Source organism: Notolepis coatsorum (genome assembly GCF_963971535.1).
Source record: "Notolepis coatsorum genome assembly, contig: SCAFFOLD_655, whole genome shotgun sequence".
NCBI classification, from domain to species: domain Eukaryota; kingdom Metazoa; phylum Chordata; class Actinopteri; order Aulopiformes; family Paralepididae; genus Notolepis; species Notolepis coatsorum.
The window spans coordinates 73270-87527 of NW_028173444.1; positions in this window are offsets into that span (position 1 = coordinate 73270).

Consider the following 14258-nt stretch of genomic DNA (forward strand, 5'->3'; position numbering starts at 1 on the left):
TAATACAAAAGAAAATACAAAAAGAATGAAAAAAAAAAAAATATATATATATATATAATTTATATATAATAGACAGTAAAAGGATGCAACAGTGCAGTGCAATAAAAAGTTAAGTAAAATGATGAGTGCAATAAAATAGAATGGGCAGAGTAAAATAGTGCTACAGTACAATCAACCGCGGAGTAAGGTTATGGTGAAGAGGTACGTTTCTAGCCATTTTTCTTTTTTAATATTAAGAGATCTAGCTTCCCTAATGTCCATAAGTAGTGTTCCATAACTTTGGTGCATACATTTACATTTAGTCATTTAGCTGACGCTTTTATCCAAAGCGACTTACAAGTTCTGTACGACAAGTCATCAGGAAGGGTACAACTCTATCAGCTGAGTAACAATGTTCATCAAAGTGTTGCCAGTGCATGACAGTAAGGTTAGTTAGGGTTAGAGTTTTTTTTTTTTATATATATATTATTATTTCAGATATAGTTTGCAACGGCTGCATTCTCTTTAGGCTGTGGTTTGGAACCTTTAATGTTCTAGATGTTCTAGAAGGCACATAGTTGACTAGCGAATTTTGCGATGTAGCTTGGTCCTGTTCCATTTAGTGCTTTGTATATAAGGACCTTGAAATTGATTCTAAATGTTACCGGAAGCCAGTGTATGTTAGGTGATACTGGACTGATGTGGTTTCTCCTCTTGGTTCTAGTTAGTAGTGAAGGAATCTATGTTTTTCAATGTGTATATAATGTAAAATATCGGTGGATGACAGCATCTACTCATAGCTCTCAGAGGAAGAGGACAACAGAGAGAGAGTGTGTGTGTTAGCAGCAGACTGATAGCAGCAGATGAGGATTTGGGCTGTGCTGTTAACATCAACAACTGATAGCCACAGTGGCAAGGTTACTCGATCTGGAGAGAGTGCATTACCAAGCCACAGCGTTTGTTTTGGGGTAAGAGGTGCGGTAATATCAACATCGCTGTTGCTATAGTGATTTGGGTCAAGAGTGCCGTTGCCATAGTAACAGTCACGAGAGAGAGGTCGACATCGCGAGACTTGAAGACGGTAAGCTGTGGGGTCTTCAGAAGACTAGTTAGATTGAGACACAACGCACAATCGAGCAGACGCGCTGATCAGAGACTTCGAGATCCCTCCTCACCCTCGCTGGGTGGGGGAGGGGAATATGTCACATCATCGCTAGCTTCGGCTAACAGGGGAGGTTTTGGCCGACGACGGGGCCCAGAACCATTGGACTAATAGCATAAGAGACGGTGGAGAAGAATGAATTAAGACTGTTCAAGGACCTTACAGAACGATGTTTCCATCTGGTACAGAGGCTATGTTTATGGAATAAACAACGTTTTTCCAAGAAAGGTACCACGTTTGCCAGTGTCGAAAACCTTCTGATTACGGATAGCATTAACAGGGATGAGACAGTTGTACAGCCAGTATGAGAAGGTCGACTTCGGAGTAGAGATAAACACAACGCAGAAACTTCACGAACACAGGTGACGAGGTGATACTGGCTGATTATGACCGATATCTTTCAGTAGCCTATACCTGCCGAGTTCTGAATGAGATGGAGTCGTTCTGTGTTTTCTTTTTGGGAGGCTGATGTCGCGACCATCATGGAAGGAACCTCAGCCCTTCTATTTCTCCCTTCCTTTCTGCATTTTTGTAATGTTTTCATGTTTTTGTGATTTCTATATAAAACAGAATAGAGGTGATGCTCCAAAGATGGCGACCGGTGTCCCTAGCAACCCTTAGCAACCAACCAAATCTGATTAGTATAGTGGTTTTTGCTCATATTTAGCCTACAGAACACTATTTTATCAGAGGAGAGATACCAAGATGTCAGAAGATAACAAAGGTGTGATAATTAACTAGCTAACCGGGGTAATAATCAAGCTGTAATGGCACTTGCATAACAAGATGACCTCTGAGAGCAGAAGTAAACTGCTCATTACAAAGACGCCACAGTTCAAATGAGCAAAATCACGATAACTTTATTCACCAATTTTGGTATGAGATGAGCTGCGTTATGACACAATGAATGTGACATTACAACGTATAAGCTCAAAAGTTGAGAAAAGATGAAAATTGCACTTAAAATGGCATGACATTGACTTTAGGATACAGATGAAAATGTTTTTCTCCCTATTGAATCTGCTGAAGAGGAAACGTAGCAGGAAATGGAGTTAAGCGAAGGCTTAAAAAGGTTCATGTTGAATGTTGTTTGTCAGGGACTCCTGATCTTCATAATGAGTTTAGAGGAACTCAGCACAAAGGATAGAATGACCCCCACATTCATAACAGAGCATGCCCCGACATTGACTCACACACATACACATACACACACAGATAGGGACATACACACAGGTGCACATCCATGCACACACACACATTGGGACACACATGTACAGACAGACAAACTCACGCAGGTACGCACACACACACATACAGCCCTCACCGCCCACACACACCTGCAGAGTTCATTTCCGTGTCCTCTGCTAAAACATAAAAGGCTGATGGAACCTAATCCTGACTAATCATGTTTCCTGTTTATTCCACGCAGAGGCCCAGCCCAGGGTAAATGAGGCAGACAGCAGGGCCAGGGGCCACTGGATACTCTGGCTTTCTCCCAGAGTTCAGACCCCATGTTACCGCCCTGACACAGTGGTTCTCGAACCTGCGTGTCCCGCGTTTGTCACTTCTTTCTGCCAAATGTTTGACCATGACCAACCGTTTCTTCACCTCCACTCTAACCTTTCACAGCTGTGAGAAATAAAAAATAAAAAAATTTAAATTCTTGCCCGTGCCCAACAGACTAAGGGCATTTGCATTTGAATGAAATGTTTTTGTTAGCAAGGTTTTAGCGATGTGAAAATGCATGCGTTTATTGTGTTTATTAAGTACTAAGCATACGACTGGATAAATGAGACTTGGATTATACTGCACAGGTTGTGAGAGTTTGTAAATTGATGTTTTGATATAGTTTTGCTGTTGGTAAACCAAATCTCCATTAACTTCAATTCATCGAGTACCATTTTTGGGCGATTCTACGTTCACTGTGGAGACTTGCAAGAAGAAGAAAAAACCTTCATGAATTCAAGGCATCGCGTGGGAGGTTCGAAGGGTCAAAGTGAGTATCAAACAGGAGGGAAGACTGTCAGGTTTTAATTGATATATAAATATATATATTTTTGGGTGAAGTGCTCCTTTAAATTACAAAGCCTTGGTTTGCTGTTGCTGGCCAAGAAGAAAGTGCAGACTGAGTGTGTTTATTGGGCCTCCAAGCTCCACCCTCAACCATAACAGCCTCTCCTTTTGTTTGTTGTTCTGTAAAAGTGACCTTGGCCTTCTGAACAGTGTGACAAATCTTCCCCCAGCATTCCTTTCAGGTTGTGTCACATTTCTAAATGTTTTAACCATTTATTTTCTTCTAAATCAAATACAAATTATTTGTAAAGTCCGCAATCACAAGTTAATGTCCCCGTGGGCTGGACACGTCTTCTTTAAACGAGTCAAGTAGAAACATCACAATAAATCAAGAACAAAAAAAAACATCATGAAATCCAAAACCACACTCCCAGACATACCCCAGCGAAGGTAAGGAAAAACTCACTAAAAACCTAGCAATAGGAAAAAAAGCACCACAGGCAGCATGGAAAAGAGAAACATTAGAAGGGCCGTTCAAGGGGGGATCCCCCTTCTTGGATGTTGGTGATAGTAGTGTTGTTATGGATGATCGATGGGTGGAGAATAAAACAGGCAAAATAGTTGGTATGTATGTACATATACGTGTAATAAAACACAAATATGTACATGCAATAGCAACTGGGGTACATACAAACTTTTTTTAAAGATTTTAAATCTTCTAAACCTTCTCCTTTCACACAAACTGCCATTGGAATCTCATCTGCATCCCCGTCTTTTCCAGGGATATGCTCAGTGAGTGGGGGGGGGGGGTAAAGTGTAAACAAAAAATTTTGTTTTTTCATTCTCAAATTGATTGACTCTTGTTACAAAATAACAGATGACACAATGATCATGTAACAACTAAACCTGAGTTGTTGATGTATTTCACAGCTGTTCTAACATGACATGATTGATTCTTTTATTTCTGTGTCATGCACACAAAGTGCCCCAAACCCTCATGGGTCTATAAGACACCAAAAATACTGTTGCAGTGTTACATTATTACATTACTGTACATTTAATTTCATAAACAGATTACAGCTCGGTCTTAAACAAAGTATTCTGCTTTCTCTCCCAAGCTTGGCAAATGCAATATGCTACAAAAAAGTTCCCTTCCTAAAGCCCAACTCAAGTTTTTCATATTCATCCTGCTCAAGAAAATCAACATGAATGGAGGACATTTAAAAAGTAAAGCAATGTGTATTAAAACATCCACCAGGTGGCATATATTATACTAATATTACATTATGCCTAATATAATTAATAATCTAATATAATCTTTCAAAGAAAGAAAACACAGAGGAAATGAGAATGAATCTAACTCATTGAATGGTGGCATTCAACCGTTTGTGTCAAAGGTCGCTTAGGGTTCCTGTTACACTGTGTTTTCTTGTTGCCATGGTGATGTCAACAGGAAGAAGCTGTTGAACAACGCAGTAAACATGAAGACGGATAATGACCGTTGGCTTGTTCAGTTTGAGTTGTTGGATGTCTCATAGCTGCACTGCATAATGGAAATGCCTTAATATTGATGCTGTTTAAATTGTCTGGGCGCAATTACTGTGTGTGTGTGTGTGTGTGTGTGTGTGTGTGTGTGTGTGTGTGTGTGTGTGTGTGTGTGTGTGTGTGTGTGTGTGTGTGTGTGTGTGTGTGTGTGTGTGTGTGTGTGTGTGTGTGTGTGTGTGTGTGTGTGTGTAGGTGTGTGTGGGTGTAGGTGTGTGTGTGTGCATAGGCGCCTACGTAATTGAGCAGACGAAGCGGGTGCTCTACCAGTATTGAACTTGGTGGAGCAAACTTGTCTCTTTGCTCCCTCACTTTTTGATCATTGATATATCCCCCCCCCCCCCCAATATATAAATATTATCTAACCTATCTACGTAATTTCAATCAAATTAATAATACGCAATGACACTTAATAACAAGTTTTTAAGTTTCCAAAGATTGCGAACCCCCCCCCCCCCCCTGCCCCATTATGGTTTGATCCAGAGCCTCCCATCTCCAGCACGTAGACCTTGGCTCACAGCGCTGCAGTCTGGCTGCAGGTAGGCTGAGTGTAAATCAAAGCGCACAGAGTGTGTCATAATATTGGTGGCAGGCAGGCAGGCAGGCAGGCTTTTCCAGTAAGTTGTTCAAATAAAAGGATTATGTTAGACATAAGTTACTATTGAGTGGTAGTAGAACTTCTACGGTTCTACCACGCAATACAATAAAAGTGTTTCACGGTCCCGAATTGCGATCTGGTCATACGGTTTCCTCGAATAAATAATAATAACGTTTCCCTCTCTGGTTGGCGTTAGCTTTAGTGCTAGCCGCTAGCTAACGTTATCTAGATATGTGGTGTGAGCTGGATGACGTTGACTTTTTTTTTTTTTTTTTTTTTTTTTTAGATCGATGTCATGATTGTGCACTGCAGACTCAGGGAGGAGGCAGAGAAGGAGAGAAAGAGACACAAGATTTACAGGTAATGGAAATATATCTTTTTTCTCTTTCTTATTAAAACTTGGCCTATTTGAAAGGAGATTGATTTAATAAAAATGAATGAGCGGGGAAAATCAATATACAGCAGTGGCGGACTGGCCATCGGGACGTTCGGGACGAATCCCGATGGGCCGGGACCAAAGTGGGCTGGTCCAAAAAAAAAAAAAAAAAAAAAAAAAAAAAATTATACTTTTTTTTTTTTTACTTTTTTTTTTTTTTTTTTTTTGCCAGTGTGTGGGCCAGTGTGTGGGCCACTAATGTGGGCCGATGTGTGGGCCAGTGTGTGGGCCAGTGTGTGGGCCAGTGTGTGAGTCGGTGTGTGGGCCACTAATGTGGGCCAGTGTGTGGGCCGGTGTGTGGGCCAGTGTGTGAGTCGGTGTGTGGGCCACTAATGTGGGCCAGTGTGTGGGCCAGTATGTGGGCCGGTGTGTGGGCCGGTGTGTGGGCCAGTATGTGGGCCAGTCTGTGGGCCGGTGTGTGGGCCAGTGTGTGAGTCGGTGTGTGGGCCACTAATGTGGGCCAGTGTGTGGGCCGGTGTGTGGGCCAGTATGTGGGCCGGTGTGTGGGCCGGTGTGTGGGCCAGTATGTGGGCCAGTGTGTGGGCCGGTGTGTGGGCCAGTGTGTGGGCCAGTGTGTGGGCCACTAATGTGGGCCGGTGTGTGGGCCGGTGTAGTGTGTGGGCCGGTGTAGTGTGTGGGCCAGTGTGTGGGCCATATGTGGGCCGGTGTGTGGGCCATTATGTGGGCCGGTGTGTGGGCCAGTGTGTGGGCCGGCAATAAAACAATAAACAAGTTGCATAAACTAAATCAGATTAAAAATGATCACAGTTCTGGTTTGCCTTAAGATGCAGTTTAAGATGGGTCTTGAACATGGAGTATGTAGGGCACTCTCTAATCACAACTGGCAGGCTATTCCAGTAGTTACCACTTTTAACAGAGAACACAGTTTTTGCAATGGTATACCGAAAAGGCACCTTACAGTCCCCTCTACTGATGGCCCTGGTGGTAATGCCAGTGTCTGCTTTCTGTTGGATGAACTCATTCAATGGGGGAGGGGCAAGTCCATGCAGAACCTTGTACATGAAGCAAGTATATTTGAAAACTTGGAAATTCTCGAAACTTAGCATGTTATGTTTTTCTAAAACATTACAGTGATGAAATGAAATTGGTTTCCTATCAAATACTTTTATGGCTTTTTTGTAGAGTAATTATATTGGTGTAAGAGTAGTGACATATGAAAGAGACCAGTTGATAAAACAGTAGGCCTACTCGATGTGTGATAAAATCATTGAATGCAGAAACATCCTTGAACAGGGCCTGATCTGCCTGAAGTTTTCGATGTTAAACTTGACTGTTTGTCACTTTATTCACATGACTTTTTGAAGGTCAATGTAGAGTCCAATGTGACCCCAAGATACTTGAATGAATGTACAATGTCCAGCTCCGCCTCTCCCAGAAACACATTAGAGTGAGTGACCTCTACTGGTGACTTTGTGAACATCATACACACTGTTTTCTTGGTGTTAAGTGAAAGACATGCTTTTGTTAGCCAGTCTTGAATGAGACATGAGACATCAGTGAATGAGATTCACGTTTCCTCCCAACCGCGAGTAGGCCTAGAAGCGCAGAAATGGAGAATGCAAAAAAAAGAAAGGGTGGAGCTGAAAAAGCTAGAATTAAAAAACTAAAATTGCTAGTAAAAGACGCAGAACAATGTTCTAAAATTACAGACATGTTTACCCGCTGCTGCTGCTAATGATGATGAAGTTCAAGTGGAAGGAACCAACAGTAACATGACAGGTGCATGCAGTAGCCTAGTGCATATTCTACTGTTGGTGTCTGCCGGTTCATGAGGGCTAGCTAGCCTATATTAGCTCTTGCAGTGATTTCAGTCATTCTATTACAAGACAATGTGCTTTCCGTATTCCTGATTCCTTACAGCACGTGGACGTAAATAGTTGTGACTCGTGACGTTTTTTCTCGGACTAAAAGTTTAGTTAGCAATGTTAGGACTAGTGCCCACCACAGCATCAGAAGCTAAAGTGCTAACCTAGAGAGCCAATCAGAACCTAGGACGGGCTGCAAATTAATCGGCTACTAATATTATAATAGTAAATACTAAAATAAAATACTATTATGTTCCCTTCCAAATTTTCATGTTGATATAATATTGGTAATCTAATTGATTGAATTGATTAGTTGCCATTTTACATGCTTAAATAAGATGTACCTTAGAATTCCCAACTGTTAGCCATGTTCTCGATCTGTATATGATTAGTCTCATCTACATGTTTGTAAATAACCACAGCTAACTAGCTTAAGCTAACAACTAGGTCAACTACTACCCTGTAGTTAAACATATGTGATTGCATATAACAGCTAACTGCTACAGCTAAGTTGGTAGTTAGCCTATTCCATTAATGTTGAATCTATTTATGAAGGTTGTTGATGGTGGTTGGCGCTGATTAGCAGACATGATTCCGTCAGTCTGCCACAGGGCAGCTGTGTTTGCTGATGCTGCTCACAACCACCAGTAGTGTATGACTGTGTGAATGCTTGATGGTTTCTGTGAAGCGCTTTGTGGAACAATGCTGATATACAGTTAATAATGAGTAATTCGCTTTTGGTTTTTAAGAAAAATTTGTAAAGCTATTTTTGAAAACTACAGGGGTGAATAATACTGTTTTCTTTTGCTATTTTCTTTTAGAATACTGTTTTGGAGTCTTAATTTTTTAAATTTTCGTTTTTTTTTATCCACTTTTTCTCCCATTTTCTACATTTTCTCCCATCCCAATTTCGTATCATCCAATTCAACCCTCCCCTGTCACGAACGCTGTTTCTTGCCTCCCACAAGCCGGCTGCAATGTGGACTAAGTCATACATAGCACAAGTCCCCTCCGGTACTTGAGGTAACAGCAGTCGCATCTTTTCACCTGCGCAGCTCGATCTCTCAGTGGCGAGGAGTAACGCGTGGGAGGCTCACGCTGCCCCCGACACTTCCTGATTCTACTGCGCAGGCACACCAACCGACCTGTAGGAGTCGCTGTCCACAACGCCCAATCCCCACCCATCAGTTTCCCACCCCCTAATACGGCCAATGTGTATTAGTATGAACGAGCAGCTAAACTGAAAGCAATGTGGAGCGCTGGGCTCGAACAGGCGAGCCCAGCGTCTCCAGTATTTGTGGCGAGCGCCTTGCCCACTACGCCACGTAGCCGCCAATTTTTTAATTTTTTGTTAAGAATATAGGACAGGCATATATAAGCATTATGCTTCAGTCTGTACCTTTTCAGTCACTGTAAAATCAAATATTGTTAAATGATGGGGTATATTGTATTGTGTGAGATGATGACTGAATAAACTACTACTACTACTACTACTACTACTACTTTGGGTGTTTTCAAAAGGCTGAAAAACGCTGTATGAATTCAAGCCATTATTATTGATTGCTGATGTTCTTCTTATGCAGTTGACTCTGAGGAAAGAGAGAGAGAGAGAGAGAGAGAGAGAGAGAGAGAGAGAGAGAGAGAGAGAGAGAGAGAGAGAGAGAGAGAGAGAGAGAGAGAGAGAGAGAGAGAGAGAAAACAGGCTCTTGGAATGGGTGTCTGGGAGGAAGTGGGGGGTCTTTCAATGTTGATTAAACGGCAAGCAACTAATGTCATGAGTGCCAAATTAAAGGACAATAAATCCAATCTAACTGAAATTGTGTAGCACAGACCTTTCTATTAGGGATGCTCGATATTGGCTTTTTTACCGATACCGATATACCGATATTGTCCAACTCTTAATTTCCGATACCGATATCAACCGATATCAACCGATACCGATATATGCAGGGTTTCCCGCCCCAAGAAATGGAATAATTTCAGGTAATTAACATTACATATCTCTTGTTGTGGAATTAACACAACATTATGCATACTTTTGACAATAAATAAAATCAGAATTGGTTCTTACTTGCTTGCCTGGGTAAATAAAGGTTATAGAAATGTAAATAAAATATTATTTCTTTAAAACCGATACAGATATTTTTCGATATCACATTTTAATGCCGATATCGGCCGATAATATCGGTAGGCCGATAATATCGGACATCCCTACTTTCTATGGATCAAAACCTCAATATTATTATGGTGTAGTTAATACTTCATGTATCCTTAATCCCTAGGCTAATGAGGCACTAAGATGTTAGTAAAAAAAAAACATATGCCAATGACGGGAAGTAACGGTATATGTATGTGTGTGTCTGTGTGTGTGTGTGTGTGCACTGTGCATGAGTGCACATCTAGGGGCGGTGTGTAGATTTGGTCTCCCTGATGTTGACTCCTCTGGACAAGTGTTTCATAACGCCCGTTGTGTGGGCCGGTTTCGGGGCCGGTGCGTGGGCCGGTGCGTGGGCCGGTGTGTGGGCTGGTGCGTCTGAATGTCCCGGGCTGAATTTGTGTCCCAGTCCGCCACTGATATACAGTGTATATACAGTATATATATATATTAATATATTATTATTATAGTAATTGGCTATCATACTGCAATATAAACTGAGTTTTATAGTGAAAAGAGCAGCTTTATTGGTCAAGATTGAAGTCAAGTCAAGTCAGTTTTATTTGTATAGCACATTTCCAGGCAGCGGCAGCTGACACCAAAGTGCTTCACAAGCAAGTTGATAAAAACAAATTAGTGTGAGGCAAGGTATAAGATTAAAAGAAAGGAAAAAAAACATAGCAAAGCAATGAAAGCAACAAAAACAAACAGTATGGTGCAAGATATAGGATTAAAAACATAATAAAGCAATGAAAGTAATAAAAACTGGTAGGACACAGTAAAACAAAGAGGATAGAAGGGCCAGGGGTGTAGTGGTGGCTCTATATTGCAGGAAATTGCACGTACAGGTTCATTAAATTTAAAAAAAAATCTGCCATGGAGGGGGTCGTGCCGGACCCCCTCCAAACCACACCTTGCCTGTCAAAAAAAAAAAAAAAATTAAAAAAAAATTAAAATATTGCACCCCCACTTTCAACTATAACTAGGCGGCCAAGTGTGTGTGTGTGTGTGTGTGTGTGTGTGTGTGTGTGTGTGTGTGTGTGTGGGTTTGTGTGTGTAGGTGTGTGTGTGTGTGTGTGTGTGTGTGTGTGTGTTTACACTCCCACCTGACTGGATTCTGTTATGTGTCCATTGTGTGATGGCAAACCCCTATTATTGTTTGTGTGTGTGTGTGTGTGTGTGTGTGTGTGTGTGTGTGTGTGTGTGTGTGTGTGTGTGTGTGTGTGTGTGTGTGTGTGTGTGTGTGTGTGTGTGTGTGCGTGCGTGCGTGCGTGCGTGCGTGCGTGTGTGTGTAGGTGTGTGTCTGTATGTGCGTGTGCGTGCGTGCGTGCGTGCATGCGTGTGTGTGTGTGTGTGTGTGTGTGTGTGTGTGTGTGTGTTCATGGTTGTGTGACGGCCTGTCACGGTGCTGACAGCGATCATTCGGTGCTCTGTCACCATGGTAACCTCCCTGTCACCTCCCAGAGACCCGGCCTGAGAGCCGTCACGCTACTCTGAGCCCCAGCCAAGCTGAGCCAGTGGAGGCTAAACACACCTTTTTAAAGGTGCTATATGTAGAAGGGTGGATTATCCCTACTTAGTGAGGGTGAATTTATACTGTCACCGGATAGTAGGAACCCGGCAGAGCTGAGTCCGGCTGGGCCCCCGACTGCAGTGTAAGGGTACTAGATTCGAGGTTAACAAATGTGGCAGATGGGGCCTAGGATTTACTAACCTAGGTGGTGTGTACTGGTCCTTCTCACCCTCCAGGGCGATGCTCAGCAACCCCTAAACACCCACACTTCCCCTAGTACGTCCCACACCCCCTCACACCCGGTGGCAGTAGTGGTGGATGGTATAATTCTTCCCCAAAGCAGTACCGTACCTTGCTGACTGTTGGAGACCTGTAAGGAGCACCTTCCCCAATTAAACATATACCGTGGATCAAAAGAGGTTAGACAATAATGCACCATTAATTCCCACAAAAGAGGTTAGACAATAATGCACCATTAATCCACACACACACAGTGAATCCAATTATCCGCCTCTCCTTTTACTGTAAGATATTCCACATGTTTACAACAGTGCACAGTGCATGACCACTTGGACTTTGTAATTAGCATTCATGAACACGTCCCCGTATGGGTTAATAATACTCATTACACACACCACATCTGAAGGAGGTTAGCGGAAAGCTCCGTGAGCTACTCGATTGGAAAAATGATCTTTTTTACATAAGTGCTGCTTGCACACCCGAACAACACAACACACACATAACGGTTGAAATAAGTGGGGCCCACACTTGTTGAAAACAAACATATATCTAAGCCGGCTTTACCTAAAATAATAAAGTTGGAGCGCTCGGTCGCGGCTTGTGAACGTGGTGGCTCAAAACACAACAGCCCCTTCGCTCTTAGCGAGCATGCTACCAAAAGAAACGTTCATAAGCAATATTCCACGGCGCTGGGAGCGCGAAATGTACCTGGACTCGACTCGCCCTGCAGTTAGAGTCTATAGGCAGAGTGCCAGTCCGCCCCACGTAGCGAATGTTCGGAGTTCGTTGGCCGTAAAACGGCCCCGAAAACTGTCACCTGGGATACCAAGGAGGGCTGGCTGAGCTGGCGGTTGGCAGGTGAATGGCTGGAGGTGAGGGATGTCCGGTGGAGTCTCTCGGCTGTGTCTGCTCCAGGCGCTGGAAAACGGCGTTGCGACGCGTGGAGCTAACCAGGCTAACACTCTATACTGAAGCTAAGCTAGGGCCGGTGTGGCCCGACTAGCTTCCCGACTATACATGATAAGACGCTACACGTTAAAGGTCGTCTTCACAGCCCGTCTGTCGAACGTCCTCTGCGTATGCTGACGTACCCTACTCACTATACTGTAGGGACAATCTTACGGCACGCGACGTTACTTCTTCGGCCGCCGTTGCATGAATCTTATTCCACATGCTTTTCAGGTGGTAAGGCTCTCCGCCGAACGTCCTCTCTCCTTGGTGGAAAACGGCGAAGAGGAAGTCTCGTGTATCGAACTCCTCCTTCATACCAGCCTCTTCGTCACCTGTACCTGTTGCCAGACCAACGCCCACCAGCTCCCCCTGGCGATAGTCCTCCACCATGTCTCACTGAGTCCCAGAGCAAAACGGGTCACAATAATTACACAACAGTTATAATGAATACAGTCAGGTTATAATGAATACAGTCAGACACATTCACGTGTCTACATATAGATAATGTTTTTATGTAGAGTAATCTTTTTTAAATATTTTTTATTTTATTTTTATAATACATCCAGAGCTTTAATAAGAAAGGTGCAGAATAAAAGTATGGCTTTTGTCCCTCCAAAATATTATTGATTAATAAATGTACCGTTTAAAAGATTATAATTGGGTCCCAAATGAATGTTGTTTATTTATTTATTTATTTTTCCTGTATTGGTAAGTATGGTGCTAACGATATATCATGGACTGCAGTTTGTTTATTTGGTTTTCAAAGGCAGGAGCATAAGTTATATTTTATCAACAACAAACAACAATATATCAAAACAGATATATTCAATGAGATGCAGGATCAGACAAAGAACCAAACAAATGCACACACACAGAAAGAACAACAACAAACAGCTCAAATAAAAATAATAGAAGAAAGAAAAATCAAGGTTTCAACCAGATCAATATTAAGAAAGATCAGCTAACTTCCACGAATGTGTTTGTGGAGGCGAACATTACCGTGAAAATGGAACTCACACAGACCACAAAACCCAGCGGTAAACGAGACGAGCGCCACATCCCCTCTCTCTTCCTGTTTTTCCCCTCTCAGACCCTCAAACGTGTTTATTTATCTGGAACCACAGATAGAGTGACTCCACATGCGACATGTTAACCTACATAGGCCATGATCTGAAAGCCCTTATTAGGTGACTGACTAACGGGAAAGCCCATAGAACGCCTCGCCTTTTCATCACTAAATAATAGTGCTTCACTCCCCCCTTGTGTCTGTGAAGCTCAGGAAACTCAAAGTCTGCTCATATCAACTTCACGCACGCACGCACGCACGCGCACGCACATGCACACGCACACACATGCACACGCACACACACACATTCCACGAGACACAAGCAAACAAATAGGGCTCTCGGGATACGCCTTTTAGGAGACGCCTCAAGAACACTATGTTGAAAAGGAGTTTGCTATAAATAATTCCTTTACCAATCCGAGGCACTGCCAAACGAACTGTGTCTTAAATCTTAGTTAAGGCATTGAGAAATACACTGTCTTTTGACTGGAATTGCCCAACCAGACTGGCAGACTGGCATTCCCAGACGGGCAGAGCGTTTGCCCGTGGATGCTGGTAGCTCGGGGTCAAACAGCAGTAATGTCATTAGAACCACTAAGTGTTCGGCATGGTGTTTAGCACAGCGTTGCTCCCAGCAGACGACGGCCTCCCGTTCCTCTCATATGACCAAAAAAGGACTTTGACTGCTCGCTGCTACTGGGAATACAGCCCCCCACCCTCCTCCTCCCCCCCCCCCCCCCCCTCCTCCTCCCCCTGCCAGGAAGATTGTTGCTAAAT